General features: G+C 37.5%; 1 protein-coding gene and 1 long non-coding RNA gene across 5 annotated transcripts in view; one reads left to right on the top strand and one right to left on the bottom strand.

Moving 5' to 3' along the window:
* The window catches only part of LOC147910584 (uncharacterized), a 232,954-nt gene that overhangs the window by 121,958 nt on the left and 89,135 nt on the right, over positions 1-21,861 (bottom strand). For all 4 annotated transcript variants that reach the window (XR_015544210.1, XR_015544209.1, XR_015544207.1 and 1 more), the window contains one exon: positions 15,498-15,596. This is a non-coding gene — a long non-coding RNA (uncharacterized LOC147910584). The remainder of the gene's footprint in view (positions 1-15,497; positions 15,597-21,861) is intronic.
* LOC105143532 (netrin-1) overlaps positions 1-21,861 on the top strand; it is a 199,545-nt gene that overhangs the window by 114,511 nt on the left and 63,173 nt on the right. The window lies entirely within an intron of this gene.

Here is a 21,861-nt window from a genome sequence, read left to right as displayed (position 1 = left end):
ACTATACATATATATTATAAGTCATTAATTAGTCTTTTTCCTCTCTCTCTCTCTCTCTCTCTCTCTCTCTCTCTCTCTCTCTCTCTCATACTCACTCACTCATTCTTTCTTTCTCTTTCTCTGTTTTCAATATTTTATAAAACGTCAGACTATATCTGGACCAAATGTTAACTTAAAAGGTCAAATATTTTCACACATGAATGAAAAATGCCACATTCGTCAAAACGATTTTTCGTACCTAATAATAATTTCTTACGAATTTATACAATTTCCAACTTAAATAGACTATGCGCTGATTATTAATCGATCTTGAAACACGATCTTCTAAATCATGTAGGAGTAGTAATTTTACGAATTAAATTGACAAGCAATTTAGTATTATTTATGCAAATCTTAGAAACTATAAATAATTTAGTTTACAAAAATATTATCTCAGCCGATATTCAACTCCAGATCTTTTAAATTCCATGCGTGCGTCTTCCCAATAAAAATAACGAATATTTTCAATTCGATCATATATATTATTGCTAAACGAGCATTTATTTTTTATTATTAACGATCCAACATCTCTATTCAGAATCTCAAGTTAAAAAACGTTAAATTCACTTTTCTCACGGATTTTCTACACGTCTCTTGTAAGAAGGCACTTTGTACCTGATGTCTGCGTGGTTGTGTAGCATCAACATGACAGCCGCAACGCGTTTCGAAACGCGTTACGTGACACGAGCCAATCTTACCACGCGATACGCTTCGCGCGCGGCTCAATTCAACGCCCAAGTTGAGAGCACTTCGATTACTGATACCAGCCACTTCGCTTCGTCATTAGCACCTACGATGAGAGAAAGGAAAAAAGAAAAAGGGAAGACGAACGTCCGGTCGCATCCGGCAATCTTGGTCTCTGCTTTTGCGCCTCCACCAGCTGATGCACTTATCCAGGTGCACCGTCTATATTTCCGATGTGCGTTTCGAGGGCGCACATAATTGCGCGCATAATTTAAGGGCGCGGCACACGGATGTATGAATGCCGTGAAGCATTGCAGCGACCGAAAGATACACAGCCTCACCCTCGGAGGAAAGAAAAGAGGGACACAAAGGAACACAAATGCATAGAAGAAGTAACGAAGGCAAGATACGCGTAAAGATGCAGAGAAACACAAAGAGCTACACACAAGAACGTATGAAAGATGCAGGGAACGAATCAGTAATGTAGTAGGAGACGAAGAAAAAGGAATGAGAACACGGAGGTGACGAAGAGAACAGCGGAGAGAACGGAGGATAACGAAGGAGTTAACAGGGGAAACGCATATATCGCGAGATATAGGAAGGGACGAAGGTGCGAGAAGTATGGAGAAAGGAGGACCAACGGTGGCTGCATCATGAAAGGGGGAAAAAAGAAAGAAAAAAAGAGATAGGCACTTTAAGAAAACCCGATCTGTCCATTCATCAGTGAATGATTAAATTGATAGCTCGCCACCACGCGAACGGTCGAGACCCAGCTCGTTTCTCGACGCCGTTGGCTACAAAAACCATATCTTTCTCTCTTTTCCCGTATGCACTTTTTTTTCACGCGTGCGCGAGAGTTTTAAATCATTTCCGGAAAGAAAGGAGATAAAAAAGTTTGTTCCCAGCGTTTGTCGTCGAGCCAGCACAGTTGAGTTATCGCGACGGGAGCAAGTCGCGTGATAATTCGTGCAACCGACCGAGTGCAACATCGGCGATGCAAGCAGCACCAAAAAGCCAAACGAGCGCGGCGTTGTTTTAATTTAGAAACAATTAAGGTGATGCAAGCGCACCCGTTGCGTTAACCTCTTAATGGGTTCTCGCGCTACTTTCCAATTTACGAGCGTTTAAACGTCCGATACTTCCAGTGCGAACGCGTCTCGCTTCAAGAGCCAGTTCGTTCGTGGAATCTGGAATGCACCGCCTTTTGTTAAGCGTTACGTAAATACTACGTCGCTCAACACTGAGATATTTAATGCGAGACTTAACTGAAAGTCATTTCAGACTTTCTGACAAAGGACATCACTGCAAATGCGTCCGTTACCGGAAACTGTATAAAACTCTCACAGACACTGAATTCGTTATCACACGCTATATCTTTAAATTTATCTGTAATGTTTTGTCTTAAAGCTCGTAAAAGTTTTTCCAACGCGCGTTGAAATAGATATATGTACTATACTCCCGTATAGTTTATCGTCCTTTTTCTTATTCTTCTCTTTAACTCGAGCACGCCTAGTCTGAACTTGCAGCCTCGAAAGGGCCACGAGTGAAAAAGAAGGAGGTTACGGTTTCCCTCCAAAAAACTCACTTAAGATCAATTAGCGCGGAGCACAAGTGGGTGAGGTGAAAAAAGAAGGAATTTGAGAAAAAGCGATATGAAACGAGGTCTCGATCTCTATGAATGAAGACGTCGCTCGTAGTTCTGATTGGCCATGCTGGAACACGAGACGTTGACGAGTGAAAAGGGACCTGGACGAGTCGAGAAGGTACGGGATGGGGGCCTGGCTGCTGCGGGACGACAGAAGGGAGAACCCGTAATAAATACATGGGAGGTGTAATGGGGTGAAATCTGATAGCCAAGCCCGCCGCGATGTCTGTGGTGTCGCGTGGCAAAACGTTATGATGTCCGGAAAGTCGAAGATTACTCGGTCAAGTATCAAGTTGTTGAATAGATTAGCGATTTCTGCACGTGTACTGTTTATTCCATGCAATTGAATCTTACCTCCTCTATATGAAATTTAACAAATCTATCCTTTACTCTATAAAGAATTAATTGTAAATGTATAAAGGAGTTAACACGACATAGTTTGATTCTTTATTTTTTAGTATAAAGAATATGTAACATTTTTTATTTTTGTAGAACTAGAAAATTGTAAAACTATGGGAAAAAAATGCTACTGGAATTGTCATTATTTTTTTTTATATCAATAGAATGTATTAATAGAATACTAAGATCAGAATAACAGGGATGTTATTGTTTGTCAAAAATTCTATTCTTCAATATTTAATGGTATATCTCGAGAAGAGAAAAGATCTCTAATTTGAATAACGTCAGACTTGATAAGGATTAGAATGTTGCTTAACTGTCTTGGCTGACGGTTTCTCGATGCAAATTTACGCTTCTCGATACAAGCGATATCCGCTTCTAGCGTTGTAATCTCATGCATTTACTTGTTTGAAGCACGCTGACGAATTAAGGACCATAGAGAGGAGTTTCTTCAGTCGGTCGATTCTCGGGTGTCGAAGACGAGCAGCACCGTCTCGAGAGTTAATGACACAGCCGGCTTAGCCAAAGTACTTTGGTTGGTGCGGTATCCATCATTCGAGAAAGCTCGGATCGATAGCGGGAAGATCGAGCGATTACAAATAATTGGCACCGATCGGGCTTCGGCTTTCTCTTTCTCTCTCTCTCTCTCTCTCTCTCTCTCTCTCTCTCTCTCTCTCTCCCTTTCTTTATGCAACGAAAGAAATCAACCAGCTCTTGATGTAATTGGTAGGTTGGCAACAGCATGAACGACGTATTTGGCGCGTAACCAAGGCTCCGAAAGACTTAATTTGTTCAACCCCGATGAATATCCATCTACCGCCATTTAGGACGCAATAAGATTTATGGTGTAAAGGGGATCAAATTGTGTTGTCGAACATAGTGAAATCGTGAGTGTGTGATCATTCATAATTATTACCTGCCCATTGACTACACTCACGATTGACTCTCTGATTGAGCAAATATTATCTCTTCCATGATATACTTGAAGAGAAACATTTTTTTGCAAATATTTTTTTTAACAATCCTATTTACATGAATCGAATGCAGTTATTCAATATTCATTATTTTATAGTGTATTCGAGAAAATTGTTTCTGTTAACGAGATTGTTTCAGAAATTCTTAGATAGCAATTAATTTCCAGCCCACGTCTTTCTCGAGCTATCATCCTTATCTCCCTTTCTTTTCCCCTTTTCATGCGGTATCGCGTCTCACCGAAAAACGGCTCCCCGTTAAAACAGTCGGAATCTAGATTTATAGAGACACTCGGAGACGAGGTGTTGGGTTTCAATTAAATATGATCGATGAAGAGACCCTTCCGTGCGTCGCGACGGCCGGATTCCCTCGGGGATACCAAAGGACACGGGCGAGACTGGACACGAGCGAACGATAAATATTTCCGTTCCTATTTGTTTGTATAATGCCGCGCGTGTACTTTTTCACATGCATTTGCGCCAGACTGCGGTCAGTCTGATGTGTCTCTGCACTCTGCAGGCGCCGTAACGTGGGATGCGTCAAGGAGATTTAAACTTTAAACGACGCATGCAGATCGCCGCGGCATGTTGCGATGTTTAGATTCGACGCTGATTTAATGTCGACACGTTCCCGCGCGCGAATACACGATGCATGTGTGCTTATATGTGTGCTTATACCCCGGATCTTCATCTTTCATTCGCTGTAAATTCGCGGCACGAGACGCCGTTCGAGGAAAATGGAGCAAGACCCCGATGATATTCTCCTGTTACCCTGGAGCTTGCGTAAACACACATAATTTTTTAGTCATTGCTTTTACGCAAAATAACGCAAGATATGTATATAATTAATCGTCCTCATTTTCTGTGATGTATAAAAGCATACTTGAAATTCTCTCTTTGCTCAACAATCTTATTAAATGAATTTTAAATTCCGTACATCTAATACAAAAAAAGTAAGTTTAACGTAAGATACTGATTTTCGAGTTAAAAAAAAAACAAAATTTCATAATATAAATTAGAATTTTGTTAGAATTAAAAATTTAGATGTATGTACAGGTATATCATATTTTTCTTCGTACAGAATTAATTGATGATATTTTGCTGAATTGTAAATTATTTTATTGCCACTAATATAGTTAACGTAGTAATAAAATAAAAATGAAAAATGAGTTTTATGCTCCCGTTTCAGCGAATACGGATTGCATGCAACATTTATATGTCTACCTATTCTTTTTAATTTTTATTATTCCCGCAAGTTGATGGAGCAAGCCGATCATTTTTAATGCGATGTTGGAATTGTTATCATAACAGTTATTACATAATTCCTAGAATATTATTTCAGCGAAATATAAATTAAAACTGTTGTAACATTTAAGCAATAAATTGAGTTTACCGAGAATGTTAACAAGTTTTACATGTATGTGATTATAACAGCAAAATTCACTCATTTATTTTCTATGTACAAAATGAAACAACTCAAATTTCACTCACACTTATAAGAAAAAAATTTTAATTTTTCGTGAAGCAATAACGGATATTATTGTTGCATCTTTTAATAGAAATTTGATTTTATGATAATTATAATTTACGCAAAAAGTAAATAATGTACAAGATAATTGTTTGGAATATGTTTTGTTTCAAACTCAAATAACATATTTAATATATAAAAAATACATATATATACATCTTTATATATTTTAATGTTAAAAGGATTGATAAAGTTACAAAGTAATTATGTAAAAATAATTAATTTGAAAAAAAGGAAAGATAATTTTTACAGTCAAGACGCATCACTTACAGCATTAGAATTCATACTAGTTTTATCTCCGAAAGTACTGCATACGTCATTGAATTGCATCGCAGGAACAGTTTAAATCGCAAAACTCCGTGTAAATAAATCAAAAATTTCTAGCATAAGCGGAAACGTCAGACGCGGCGCCTCTCACGTTTAAAAATCGCTCGATATATTCTGCTCGGGAATGTTTACGAGCGAACTCTCGCATACGTCTCGCTTGTGTTTTGTGTGACTAGAGGAGGAGGATGTATGACGATATCCAGATGCTCGGCTCGTAATTCTAACGACAACAAGATTTAAGGCGAGACATTCCAAAGCGTGGCGTCGCATGACATACGTTGTAATGCAATTAACACAGCATCGATTCGCACCTCGTGTCGAAGAGAAGGAAAAAGAAAGGAAAAAGAGGAAATGAGAAAAACGCGCCGGTGATTTCGTGTGGGTGCGGCCGTCCCTCGGGATACCACCTGCTGGCCGGCCATTCATAAAACCCACTATTATACGAGCGAATTCGCTCGTAAACGTGGACAAATGAGAGGCTAATCCGATATATCAATTGGCAGCTTCCAATAAATTCGATTATTAATCGGCCGTTCGGGACGCGCCGGCTGGAGAGGTAATGGGCCGCCGAGATAATTTATGAATTCTTATCGTCGCCGTGAGAATCCACTCGGAGAGCAGTTTGTCGTCGCATTCACGAGTTAATTAGCGACATGGCGCAAAATTGCCGGACGCTGGAGATTAGGCGCCGCTTTTTGCTTCTTGCGAGACTAATGGACTACCGAAACTTGCTGGATAAGAACGATCGACCTGACTGCGATAATTAGCTTTTCGAGAACTTATGCAGGAAGATTGTTTTCTATTTCTCTCACAGACGAAAACTTCACGTTGTCGTTTTACACGTCGTACAGAAAAAAGCAACAGTGATTTTTTGTTGTTAAAGTAAATATAACTAACAGTTGTAATTGTAATTAAAAGCTGTGATTGTAATTTAAATAATTCGTTTTTTCTTTTTAGGAAAAATTTTCTCAATTCAATTTTAGGAAGATGAAAAGTTTATCATTTAAGTACTTAAGGCCTATATTATTAAAACTTTAATCTACAATAATTATTCCTGATATATTACCCTGATTCTTAATATTCTAATATTAAACATTTTAATAGACAATCTTATAATTCATTTTTCCTTTTTAGCTTCAATTTTAGGAAGATGAAAAGTTTATCATTTAAGTAACAATAAATAATTAAACAATAATGTAACTGTATAATTATTGTAATAAATTAGAAAAATTTTAAAATATATTTTAATTGTTAAAAAAATTATAAATCTAAGTAGAAAAAAATCTTACAAAATTACATTGTACTACTTAAGGTCTACATTATTAAAACTTTAATCTACAATAATTATTCCTGATATATTACTCTGATTCTTAATATTCTAATATTAAACATTTTAATAGACAATCTTATAAGTGGCTGAATAAAAATATCAGGTGTTACATCGCAGGCGCTAAACCGGTAGTCATAAATTTCATGGGTAGACATGACGCAGTAAAAAACACAACGCGATCCCGTTCCGCGTCCCAATTCCTTCGGCACGATGTGATCGGTGATAATTCATAACGATCGCGGTGGATACGCGATAATGCTAGTTTGGCACGAGACGTTTTCGAGAGGGGTGTTTACGTCGTCCGTTTCGCGCGGACAGCGGCGGGACGATCGATCATCGCTTAATGAGTAACGAAGCAAGATGATACGAGCGATGAGAAATGAAGTAATTAGCATTCCAAAAGGGAGAGCTTCGCCCGGATCCCTTTCTTACGACAGAACTCCCATTGAGGATCCCATCGAATTAAAGCATTCGATGGGACAAAACGCGACGTCTTCATCCATGCGGTAGTGCCGTGAACTATAACGACGCTACAAGAAATTGAAATGTCTCCGCAGTGCAAAAACGGTCAACGATATGTGAGATTAATTGATTGTATAACGAAAGGATACATTCGTTGCAAAACGCGGGAGGAAATGTAATTGCAGACGAAGCAAACGAGGCGTGACAACGTATAACTTCCCACTCGAAGGCAAGCCAGAAGCAATGCAAATGACATTTGTGTGTACTCGATTTGTATCATTCGGAATACTTGACAATTAATCCCTCGAGATGCTGCATTTGTCAAGCAATGAACTGAGTACTCTTCTGAGCTCTTGGAACTGGTGAAACTCTCTGAAAAACAGCAGAGAGCGATGTACGAAACGGCGATGTATGTACATATCTATTTGTCATTCTACGTGAGAGTGAATGAGGAGAAAGTTAAGTTTACTTTTTTTCAAAACGTGTCATCATCGTAAATCATAACCAGCTCTAAAAAAAAGGGTAGTCCGAATACTTTCTAAAATGTAAAGATCACTTAAGTGCCTTTTGCCTACACATATATCTTTCTACAGCGCTACAAGCGCTTTTAGCAAGTTATAAATGAGGTGTGAATTTGGAGTTAAGAGGCGAATCTATAAAGTCAAATATACGTTTACGGTATGACCTGAAAATCTTATTAAAAAAAAATAACGCAAGATAATGAATCAGATATGTAAAGTAGCACGATACGTCTACACGAGAGGAAGCTTGCGTATCAACCTTTCCATTATTTTCAATGCCTAAAGATTAACCCTCTAACACGCATCGCCAATTATCACTGACATCGGCAATGCCGACAACTCTAATTGCTGAACATGTTCGAGAGCCATCGTCCATTATTCGAGATTTATCGAGAGGCGCTCGATAAAACGCGCCACACAAATTGGTTTACCGTAACGCGCAACAATGCCACGAGAGAAACGGAATCCAGAATCATTTCTGAAATTGAATATCCGCTGGCATCGCGAACAAGGCGGTAGAAAACAAGAGGGAAAAGATCGACAGTCCTCGGACGCGATAATCCCGATGAGAGATTTCCTGGCCTTCGGCTTTCGTTCTTCCTCCTCTCGAGGGACGAAAGCGTCAATCGCTCTCCCGTCGTGGTACTTACGACCGATATATCTCGAATCGAATGGAGAATACGTGTTTTGCCTTCGTCTCGGGACTGATACCGAGCTCCGCGATCAGGATCGAAATGATTCGCAGACACCGTTATCTTCTAATGAAGCTAAATCGTTAGAAAAATTCCACGTGTATTTTGTTCCTCGCTGTAGCTCCCAGCTCTTCTCCAATCTCCCCCCCCTCCCCCTCTCTCACACACACATATCTCATATTATTTTTTTAAAAACACGTTCAAAGCTTCATTATTTTGGCGTCAACGACGCTGACAATTATTCGGAGTTACTGCGATAAAATGATATAGATCGCTTGGAAAACCAAGACTCTTTAAAAGCTTGTTTTCTCTTAAATTTCAAGTAGATTCTGTTTGAATAAAATCTGCCATCGTTCAAAGGATTTATTAAAAACAGGTGAAAAGTAAACGGAGACAAATAACAACTCATTACAATTTGTAAATTGAAGTATTGGGAAACTCTGTATAATGTTAACATAATGAGAACATCTCTTTGCTGTGCAAAGGTCAAAGGTTACCTTATGATCAATTTATAATTTGTTTAAATATTTAATATTTATCAAAAATACATTTATAATATGTAAAATAATTATACATAAAACATGTAAAATAAGAAAAGTAAAATATAAAATTAACGAATAAATAGTGATATTTGAAACATATTACAAAGTACGTATGTATGAAGTCGAACTTTTAAAAGAATTCTATAAGATTTTATTTTATTATCATTGCAACATAATGCAAATAAACATAATGATGTAGACAGTCATAAACATTTATTTCATAATATTTAGTTTAAATGTTTTCATTACAATTTAATGTCTAGTACGCAAAAGATTCATAAAATTATCAAAGTTTTTTTTTCTACTAAAATGTAATTTAAAAAATTAAAAGAAATTCTCTGTATTCGAAGCAAAATTTATTTCTGTCTTATAATACATGACGCTAAAATATTACGTGTTCTCGATATACCATAAATAGACGAATTGAGATACTCTGGTATCTCATTTATTAAATTTGGTGACTAAACTTCAAGAAAGTGCAATCGCTCTGAACACAAATTACATGGAGCCCTGGCTATTTAGATGCGAAACCATAATCATTAATAATTTCGCTCGTTCCTCGCTATCGGAATTGCAAAACAGTAATCTAAGACCTAAGTCTCTAAACTGCCGCGGCCAAGATTCTTCCCAGAAAAATACCATGGCACATAGTTGGTCGGACAGCAGCTTTTATGCAGATGTGCCCTACGTTCATCAATCTGCGGGCAATGCGCAAGGTATCTCGGAATACCCACGCGTTTCTTTTTTTATCTATAGGAATTCTAACACGCATTTCGACTTTATCTTAACGAAAATGTTGAGAGGCCAATCACATTTCTCACGTAATTATACAGGTTAATTTATTATACATAGCTTTTCGCAATTCAAAAGATAATATCTCAGACCTCTTAGCGTTAACCCCAGCTGAACCAAGAAGATACATCATATATATTTTCTGAATATATTAAATAAAATTAAGTTCTTCCTATTTATAGGCATATAAATCTAACAAGAAACACTTGATCAATATTGGATCTAGATAAATGTGATTCAGTATAAAATTAAAAAGTGCAATTACGACAGTTATATAATAACTGACCCACTTTCCATTTCACATGTTATCACGAATATATATCATGAACTTGGTGGGATTAAATTAAGAACAAAGAGAGATTCATCTTTTCAAAAATGATAAGTTGGCCAGACTCACAATCAGTCTGGAATGTCCGTAATGACGTCTCGTCTTCGACGCGTCTTCCCCGGGATAACTTTTCACGTGCGAGACCGAGGAAACGGGCCAAGAAATAGAAGAGAAACCAGACGAGAGTATTCTCGGGACCAATTACCGCGACGTATCGCGCGATGGGGGGAGGGGGAGGGGAGGGTTCCCGGCGTTCGCCCACCTTTTATCCGGTCTGCCTCCTACGTGATTTCCTTGCTCGTCTCTAGAATTTCAACCGCCACACGTAGCTAACCGTACGTCGACATGGCGCTACCCCGTCGTGAGAATCAAATTTGCGATTCCGCGCCGCGACACAACTTTTCCCGCGGTCTTTCCCGTCCCTCGCCCTCGTCGTTACGAGAGCCCGCAACTCGCGCCGGAGACGCGTCTCGCAACTCGATTTCGCTGGGAACAGGGTCGGAATAATTTTTCCATACCAACTTGGCCGCGCATCACCCCCGCAATATCGGCCGTGCAGACGGGTCGTGTTATCTGCGAAATATCGGCACGTAACGAGAACACGGCGCGCGAGGAACGGAAAGTTACATCGTGTGATCGACCGTGCTGAATTCGTATATTCTGACGCCGGAGGCACCTCAAGTCGTGGCGTTTTCTGTCGAGATTCCTCATATTCCATTTTTATGATGATATAGACATGTATATATTGGAGCAAGTCCCCTATAAATGCGACGCAGACGATTTCATAAGAATTGTTCTGGCAGAACAATTGTTAAATGATTTTATAATTCCTTTTTAATTCCGTTAAAGTTAATAAGCATGACGCATTAATTGCTGCATCCAAGACATCCGATCAGAAAATAATGTTCTCTTCAGCAATTGAAGGAAACACTAATCGATCGATTGCCTTCGATTTACGAAAACGAGCCAATCTAGGAAAAGAAACGTAGAAAAGAAAGAAGCGACCCGAGAGTCGTTACTACACACGAGGGAACGTTACTACACACTTAAGGCCATTGAACCAAAGGAACGGGGGATCAAGCTTGCAATTGTTCGATTGCGTCCCGACGCGTGCTCTCTCGCGAGTGTTGGCCTTAATTTGATGCTCGTTCGCGATGACTCACTTTCTCGCGCGCGCCAGACGAATATTATTATACTAATCGGCATCCGCAACCTTTCTCGAGCACCCTGTCCAGGCATTGCCCTTTTCCGCTGCAGAGCCCTTCGAATGTCGCGCCGAGAGCGAAACCGGAACGAATAATCGGAGTTCATGCATAACTGTATCTCTGACTGTTTTTATCCACAATATAAAAGTATAGGATCGCGCCTTTCCCTTAGATATAATTTCATTATAATTATTCCTAATCCTATACTAATCTGAATTCAATCATTTCGCTGCACATGGCTGCACGCGTTATTCACGCATTTTATTACTAATCGTGAAAATGGATTTGTATAAGAGATTTAGAATTATTTACGGTACGCCATGAAGTATAATTAAATAAAATCGAAATGTATGGTACTATCCGCGTGAAGTGTTTTACGAGCTCTACACAGAATATAACAAATGATTTTTTGAGTGAGTAAATACAGTACATCGAAAAGGTTAATATTAAAATATTACGTTTTTTTTTAGCACTTTGCGCTTAGTGGTAAAATATTTATAATACACTTTACGATAAAATCATTTATACAATTTTAAAAAAGCATAATTCTAATGGGAATTAAGGATAAGATAGCGAAGAAATTAGACATTGATGATATCCGAAACTAATAATTTAAGATACCGTGATCATTTAAGATACTTTAATCTCGAAAATGTGCAAAGACGTATAACTGATCCCTCACTTCAAAATTACATTTCAGCAATAAGGGAAGGTTAATAACGCAGGCGAAAGAAAGCCCAACGAAAAAATAAACATAGGAAAGGATCTGCTCGTGTGTGCTCGTTTTTGCGATTTTTATATACTGTCCACTCCCCGTCGGTATCTATCTTACAAACGAGCATTTGTGCAATAGCGGTTAACGACCGCGTTATCTCGGGGATCGTTAATTTGTGCACGGCACAGTCTTTAAATAACAAGGGGTCTAAGTAACGCGTGAAAGAATATCGGATAGAAATGTCGTTCTCGATAAATGTCAAACATAAACGACGGCCTTAGGCAAGTCGTCTTGCATCCTTGCATCATTCCGCTCTCCTCATCGTCATCCAACTTGGCGAAGTCACTCAGAAATTTATTCGCACGTGCATAATTGCCAGTTCGCCAATCTCCCGCGATTGAGTTATCCACGAGAAAAGACGTTCGTTAATTTCTGAAACAAGTCATCCAAATCTCGACAGACAATCGAACACGATGAGTAAATCATTGCTTCTTGTAAAAACAAATTTTTTTCGATGGCATCATATAATATGATTTAATTTTGTTTGTAAAGAACGGGACTGAAAAATTGATATTTGCGATAAATTGCAAGCATTACTGATTTCTATTTTTCAACCAAACCGACGTAAATAGCTTTGAATGAATTTGGCAACTATTATTGTGGCCGTTCTTAATCGAGCGTACTGATTGAATGTCTTTGCGCGAAACAGAATTAACGAGGATTTTATAGGCGGAATGAAACTAGTTCTCAGTTACGCGAGAAAATCATGTTCTCTAAAATTCCACGTTCTGCGAAAACGCAACGCCACGACCGTTCACGTTGCTTCAAATGTGTCTCTTATAACAAGAGAACTGGTCGAGGGGGAACTCTGTCCGGTATCCGGCAAGAGTTATCACAAACAGAACTCGCTTCGGGGCAACTTTGCACGAACACGCATTCTCGTGTTTCACTGCTCGCTTGCGCTATCAAGTCGGTCGGAAACGCAGGTTAAAGCGAACTGGAATATGTGCAAATCCTAACAGTGAATTCTCGCGCACGTGTTCGTATAATGAGACGTGTGTACACACAGAGAGGAAAATCTATCGTTAATTTGGACACGAGTCTTCGAGTCCTGCGACTGTTCGTTGCCAAAGTTCGCTAACGCGGTTTGCCAGTATATCGGATGAAATGGAATCTCGATATTCTGGCAGCTTTAATCGATACCATGTGACACTAATAAGGCTTTGCATACGACACGTTCGATGTATATTTGAATTAAAAATGGTAATATTGCATAATAATTGAATATTCCGTGAAAATGATCACGTTCGATGTAAACAGAGTTACGAGGCTCCTGATAAAACATTTGTGCAATATTCAAATTTTTATATGGTGTTTATAGGTGTTGGAATTAATTCGTAGCGTTTCACAAGTGATGGGAAGTACTTTCATTAATGTATTTTTTAATGCTCATGTGAAATAAATAACATTCTTTCATTAAAAACGCTACGAATTAATTCCAACAGCTAATATAAAATTCCGCTGCTTAATAACCTATTTATATTTTCATGAAATATATTATCTTTTGTCATAAATATTAAATAAAGTTGCAACTAAATAATAGCATTTAAAAATAATAGCATTCCAAGTACTATTGTATAATATACCCTTTTTTGTTTATCATTCTGTGAAATCTTTATATAACGTAAACACTAGCGAAAGTCCAAACCGACGTTTTTCTCGATATGTATCTACGTCGTTAAGTTAAATAAGCTCGTATTATACCTTGACGTCATATACGAGTCACAATTAAATTGTAATTAGAAAAACAAGCAAATGTTGAATAATATGAAACGCGTCACATCTTTAAATTCGTGGAAGAAACACGTTCGTGTGAACTTCGTTCGAAATATTACTTCGGCACTTCGCAGTGCCGTGCGTAAAAGGCTCATTATACAGCACAGTCCTGCATTTAGGACGTAACGAGGAGTGGTATCTTCATGTCGTATAAGATGCGCACAATGGCACGAGAGACGAAAGAGACGGGAGATATACGCTCGCTCGCGTGCGGAAAGCATCGAGCGCATAATGTGTCGGTATCGCGCAGCCAGCGGGGCTCTCCTCACGCAAGCCTGTTTACATAAGTCCGACCTGGGCTCCGGGCATCTTCGTCGTCGTCGTCATCGTCGTCGTCGTCCTCTACACATCTCCACGCGACCACAGGTGGGCATCCCACATATGCACGCGCGCTTCACGCATCGTGTCCCGTTTGCTAAGTATATGCCGAAGAGCGAATCGGAGAACCTGTTCCCCCTGGGGTCCACCCAGGTATGTGTGTATCTCACGAGGGTCATCTGCGGAGTGCGCGAGCTCTCGACAGCGGAGGACACTCGAAAAGTCGGGAGAGGAGAGAATCGAACGACGACGACGACGACGACGACGTTCTAGTGAGAGAGAATGCAGAGGACAAGAGTAGGTATGCGCGATACGGCGCTGAATTATCCTTGCTCTTTCGAGCTCGGATTCTTCGATGGGACTGATAATGGGACACTGTGCGAAAGCTTGCACAGAGAAAGTTTAACACGTCTTGTAGTGGATGGATATCTAGACATGTATTATGGAACTGTTCAATGTGAATTACGATTTCGAAATTGTCCAATTGTTTTCTAAATTTCTATTGTTTTCTAGAGAAACATCCAACATAGTTTCATAATATGTGCTCTGCAGGGGTGCGTTTCCAAAACTTGACTTTGTCGACTCCGAATATCTTTTATCTTTATTCAACATTCAGTGACCAAGAATAAAATGATACTCGAGTTGACAGAATTAAATTTTGGAACGCGCAACTTAGTAGTACTTATTCTTGAAAAATGACGATTTGTCATTTATTTTGTTATTTGTAAAATATATTTATTATTATATGTCGCGACAATGTTTGCTATAAAAACAAACATTCGTCAGTCTCGTCACGTTGTACGAATTCATGAATGAAGTAAAACTTTTCAAAGCTGGAAAGTCTTCGAGTCAGCTCAAAAAGAAGTGAGATATTTCTAAGTGGTTTGTTCGGATAACAATCTTGTCACAATCATATGAAATATTCACGAATCCCGGATCTCCGCGAAGGAAGGAAAGCGCCAGGGAATGAAGGGAAACACGGCGCCACTTCAATCTCGAACGTGGCTTTTTAAAACGCATGTTCAACGGGAAACGAGCCGTTACGAGAACTCGAGGACTCTCCAGTTGACCACTACAGACATCCATCAGCTTCTGGTGGGCGATGGCAATGTCTCCAGTAAATCTAAAGTTTTGTGTGAGGTGGAGTAAATAGAAGGACTTACTTTATGTAGCACGTGCATCTAACTACCGACGGCCGTCATACGGGATAATTGTTGGAGTATTTACATCTTCGTGTAAAGAAAATCTCGAAGAAGGTGGACCTGAAATTATAATACAAGAAGGCACTTTGTTAGTAAGATCGACAGAGACAACGAATGAAGAGAAACGCGAATAAAGGTGTAGAGAAATTAATTAAAGAAAATAAATTAATGTAAAGCTCAATAGTTTGATGACAATCTGTTATTGTCATGTTTAACAATTATTAATTGCAACTCTTTTAATTTGTATCATTTATTTTATAATATTATATATAATATTATAAAAATATTTAAAGACTTTCTGTATGAAAATACAATTATATTAAGAGATTTGAAATTTTTAATAGTTTTTTTGAAAAATTTAACATTTCAAATCACAATTCTTTCGCGCTAATTGCAAATTATTGGCCAGTTATAGCAAATTTATACCATTCTTTTCGTGTATAAGGATATTATCGCTCTATTTCGAATTTCCTAGAAAAACTGAAAGAGAAAAGTCAAACTTTAGTTAAGTATGCCCCTGAAAATATGCACAAAAACAGAAAATTCATGAACAATTCGTATGTCTTATACTACAAGTTTTAGATAGGTTTTGTTCGAGGGTGAAAGTTCGAAATACTTTCTGAACAGTTTATCTCGCTAGACTTCGCAAGGATTTGCGAAGTTGCTTTTGTTTTATCGAAGATAGCAGACACGAAACTTTTGCGAAATATCTTCTTTTTCGTAGTCAATGATGAGTATGGTGCCGTGATTTTTTTTTATTTTTACGGAGTATTTGCATTATCTCAAGCCATGCATTGCATGTTACGTAAAAACGTAGTTACGATTCTAAGATCTTAAATTAAAAATTACTGTCGAAAATTCTTTAAACAATTTTTTTTATAGCCTTATTATAATATTAAGTAATATAGAATACAGTAAAAATAAAAAAATTGTTACTTTCACATATTTCGATTTTATATTTTATTAAATATTTAATTTAATCGTTATATTTTCTGCTTTCCAATAAAATATCACATATGATAAATTTAATATTTACAACCATTTTCTAATGATAAATTATCTTAAATTTTATCTCTTTTTTTTGTCGAATAATTTCATTCAGCACGAAAATTAAAAAGAAATGCTAATTAATTTAAATTAACCAGTTTGACTTAGATCAATTAAGACAAGCAACATCCTGTCATAATATTAAAAAGGCATAATCGAGGAACATTTCTCGGTATAATATAGATAATTTCGAAGGAACCAGATAAATCGGCAAGGCGTAAGCTGCCATGACGAACAAATCTCATTAATGTTATGAGCCATGGCGCGTTCACGAAGTATATCTTTAAAATGGACCATCTTTAAGGACGCGCGGCATTATAGCCCGAAGTATATACCTACACTTTATACACACACACACATATATATATATATATATATATATATATATATATATATATATACGCAGCATTTAAACTAGACCGGAGCACTTCGGCCGTCCATCTTTTACGAGCGCTTTATCTCAGCAGGTTTCACGACCCGACACCACATTACGCGCGCCACATACAGACTTTACAGCATCGTTCGTCCCGTTGTGTCATTTTATGAGATCTTCCGTGCCCGATGATCTAGCTTTTCCCTCTCACATCTCGTCGCTGGTGGTCCATCATGCTGCGGTATCGAGAAAAGTTCTTTCCAGGATTATATGAAAAACGTTTTATCTCTCCGCAAGTTCTTCGAGATTGCGTCGTTCAAATACATATCACGTCGCAAATATATATACTTATATCACAAGATTAAATCCTTTTTATTTCTTCTCCATTTGCTTGACACATGTAAATTTTGAATAATTTAACGTATGGATAATTTATCATTATTGCTCATCGAACAATCTTATCGAGAAAAATCGATCATCGAAATTTATCCATCTATGAGCATTCGATTGCTCATCGTTTGCACATGAGTGCATATTTCGAATTTTCGTTTGCACACTTCTGATGAAAAAGTTATTAAAAAACAATTTTGGAAGGCTGATTTCATAGTAACCCCTAACCACGAGCAAATTAGATTTAGCTAGTCTCAATCGATAGATTTTCGTTTCACATTCGCAGAAACAAGTCAATTTTTAATAATTTTTTTTATTAGAAGAGTGCGAACGAAAAAATGTGCATACATGTGCAAACGAATGAGCAATCGAAAAGCCATAGAAAGTTAATTTTTTCAAAAGTTGGAATGCCAACTTCATACTGGTGCTAAGATACTTACATTGTCATAGATTCCGGCCGCGTCCGTGCAAAGTTTCGGATTGACTGTAGCACGTACAATATCGAGGGATCGCGAGAGGATCGGCGGTGGTTCAATCAACCTTGTGTACACGAAGGGATAACAATTTGCTGACGCGCACGTGTCGTCTGAAGACAGGAAGGTCCAACGAGATAGTGGAGAGGGACCGAGAACCGGTTTGAGTTATGAATGCGAATTTCTTTCGCGAGCTGCCTGATTACGGGGGTGGAAGCGAAAAAAAAAAGAGAAAAGAAAAACGGGGCGAGTCGTGGGGTACAACGACGTCGGGGTTTCGTCGTGACGCGAATACATCAGTCGCCGAGAGTATGTCTCAAATGGAACCTGCGGGCTTCTCGTTTAAGACTTGAGACTGGGATGAAGAAAAGTCTAGCTATCAATAAAATGTAATGTACAATTAAAATAATTCATATTCTTTCGAATGAATATATCATGAAGAGATTTTCTTGAAATTTCAATATAGCGTTGAGAAAGCGTCGTATGATTTTGTGTTCATCTAATTCATACGACACAAATTGATTATGTAATTAACTTAGTACACACAGTTGAATTATTTATGTCCTACTCACTTCTTTTTCTTTGAAATGCTAGGAATACTTAATTAAATAATAATCACTATTGTTTATATTTTTTGTAATACACAATTCTATTACACAACAATTCTATACTTTTTAAAGATGTTAAAGTATATGTAAGAATTATTTAATAATTTTTTATATTTATTCATTTACTTATAAGTGATCGAACATGGAATAACCCATCGTGTTTAATAAAAGACTGGGAAAATCATTATACATACTAAAGGTTAATGTGACTTTAATCAAAATCTCTCATTAAAAAGAAGCTTTATTTTTTCCAATTTGTATAGAATTTTGTATCATTTATAAACTTCAATTAAAATCTTGGATAAAATCGATATTCACAACAGCGTTTTTATTTTCAGTAGATATGAAAACATTCTCTATAATTAGATTTCTTTGAAAAAAAAAATTATCAGATGAAATATCGCACTCCATAATAAAAGGATTTATCTTTGAATTATTTTTCAGTAGATCTACAACTCCCTACGTAGATAATACCGTTTAATCCCAACAAATTCGCGAGCTTGTCTGTTTCGCATTCCACATGTCAAAGGGTAGATTATTTTTTCCATCGCCCCTATCACGCGTCGAGTCGTGCGATCATTCATTTATGAAGGCAGCCGGCGAATAACGAGCGATTCCATGGGATCTCATGGTGATTGCTTTATTCAATAACCAATCTACGGCATGGCTGTCATACCACGGGAAATTTTCGCGAAACTCGGCTGCCAAATGAGCCGTGAATCCTCCAGGATATAGCAGAAGCGGGATGCTCCTCCCGAAAGGTATTGCCGCTTTATTGATCGGAAAAAAGTTTATCCGCGAGAACGGTGACGGAGGATAATTCGATTCGCCTGGAGTGCGATTCCCGAGACGATGAACGAAATGAGATACCTCTCTCTCCTCCTCGATCATGTCCGCGTAAAGTTTAAACGATTCGAGATCAAGTTTTTTTTTTGAGTTGCGAAGATGAACTCGAAATCAAATTGACTTCGCGTTAAAACAGGAAAGTTGGATTCTATATATATTGATGATTTGGCATAGATAATCCATGCTTTAGCTGCTCGGAATTATAATAGAATTAATTCATCGTCTATCCGCAAATCGATTCTCAAGAATAAGTTCTTAATGAAATGACAGTAAGAGGATTTAAATCAAGCTTTCCTTCGTAAAAGATTGATGTCGAGATATTGATCTAACTTTACTCCTGTTAAGTTGATAGATATTATATTCCTTCACGATAAATTGCTTTTACTTTCGTTTGTCTTATTTAATCAAGTGATTGTGCAATATAATATCTATATGTAATATCTGATACGAGATAATATGTAATATCTAACGTAAATTGTATTGACTAAGGTATATTGAATCTCTCTGGATATTTTATTAATAAAACGTTAATTCTCTAGATTTTTTTTCATAATAATTAATATGATGTAGCAAAAGAAATCGTAAAATCAATATAAATAGGATTTATAAACCACTGAGCGGTTTCTAACAGACTAAGACAGAAAAACCTACATGCATTCTCGTAGCTGTCTCGTTGAGGATTCAAACAAGTCGATCAACGCGAGAGAACATGGCAATATAAAAACTGTCAATGGACAGTTTTTATATTGCCATGTTCTCTGACTGATCGATTGATTTATGTCGTGTCAGTCTGCGAGATACCCATGAGAACGCATCAATCTTTTCGGTCTAATTTCAAGATTTATATATCTGCAAAATTAATATATCATAAAATTGATAATATAATATAAATCAATATTTTAATTCTCATTTTTTGTATAATTTTTCAAATTTTTCTTATTATTTATTTTGAAACTTGTCGCTTATTAATAATATAATGCAAAAAAATAATATGTATAACCATGGTCGAAAGTTTTAAATTTAAAAAGTTTTAATAAAAAAAAATTCGAAAAGATATCAATGTTTTGTTCAATTTTTAATCAACAAACTATAAAAAAAGTTATATTCAATTTTCAGTTAACTTCTTTGTATATCAAATATATGTAAATTATACAAGAACATTACAATTCTATTCTTAATAATTTTAATTGTTATTATAAATTTATATCAAATATGTTTAATATGTTTAATGCATTAGCACCTATATGTCTTAACATTACTTTCTTCATAAAGATTAGAATCATATACTTAAATTCTGCGCGGAAATTAGACGGGCGGTAGTTAAATTCGCCGCCCGGCAAAAAAGAAGTGCCGCTCGTACACGGCGTTATCAGAGATCTTGAGACGATTTGCGACAAAGAGAAAGAATCCGCGGAAATTTATATCGTGATGATAAGATCTCTACTTCCCGCCACCTCCCATTTCATTCGAACGGCCTTCCGCTCCTAATTTCATCTCCACTCGCGTGCGAAGAGGATTCGTTCGCTCACTTGCTTACTCTTTTCTTATCCTCACCGACGATAAATCCGAAACGAGTCACGTCCACAGACACACCGAAAGGTGGGAATAAACGCTTTGTGGCAGCCGCGCGTCAAGAGCCACCGTGATGCGGCCAGCTTTGATCTTGGAGGTGAGAGTAGAAAAAAAGCCTCGATTCACTTCCAGTGCTTTGACCCGCGCACGTTCTCGATCCCGTCAATCTATCCAGCTCTCTCGATCAAAGACGCGCCAAGAAACTCTTGATTTTCACTTCTCCCTCTTCCCTTTATATGAGATAAAAAAAGATGAAGAAGAGAACCGCGACGCGATGGAAAAACGAAAAGGGGAATCCTCGAAGAAAACTTGGACGAAACATCGAGGACGAGCGGTACGAGAGGGGAATTATTCGGGCTTCAATGGATTGACTTTATCATCGTATAGTCCCGTCAGTTGGATTGGGGAAGGTTTACTCGAGGGAAATCAGGCTGATAATCCGATTAATAAATTGGTCCACATCCATATGCCGTGCATACCGCTCTTGTTCTCGATTTAATTGATCGCTTTTAGTTGCATGGTTCACGCTTAATGTCCGCTTGTGATAATGCATCTGCACATTTCACGACTCTTGACTTCAGAATGAGTGATTAGGGTGAATTGTATTCCTTAATCAACCATTTGAAATCAAACAAAGCAATCACAATAAGTATGTTCAAGTAGTAGAAAAACACTACGTTAAAATGTTTAAGAATAATAATAATTTTTTATAGAAATAACGTATGTTTAAAGAATAATCTTTTCATTATCACGGAAACTATAGTTCGTTCGTTTAATAAACACGTACTTGAAACTCTTCAAAGTGTTAATTTAACTCGATTACAGAGATTTAAACCTTTCGCTACTACTAAACTTGTCACAGCGTCGTGTCGTTCTTCATTATCATTTTAATGGCACGTTAGTTATTCCCCGTCTCGGATATAATTGAGCGCTTACGTATTAAAAACTTTTCACCGAACGGAGATTGAGGAGATCTTTCTTTTCGTTATTTTCGGCACGTTGAGCACATCAGCGGG

Source organism: Acromyrmex echinatior, chromosome 2 (genome assembly GCF_024713525.1).
Source record: "Acromyrmex echinatior isolate Ae372 chromosome 2, ASM2471352v2, whole genome shotgun sequence".
NCBI lineage: Eukaryota > Metazoa > Arthropoda > Insecta > Hymenoptera > Formicidae > Acromyrmex > Acromyrmex echinatior.
Note: the sequence above shows the minus strand (reverse complement) of the source record. Positions and strands in the feature narration are given on the sequence as shown.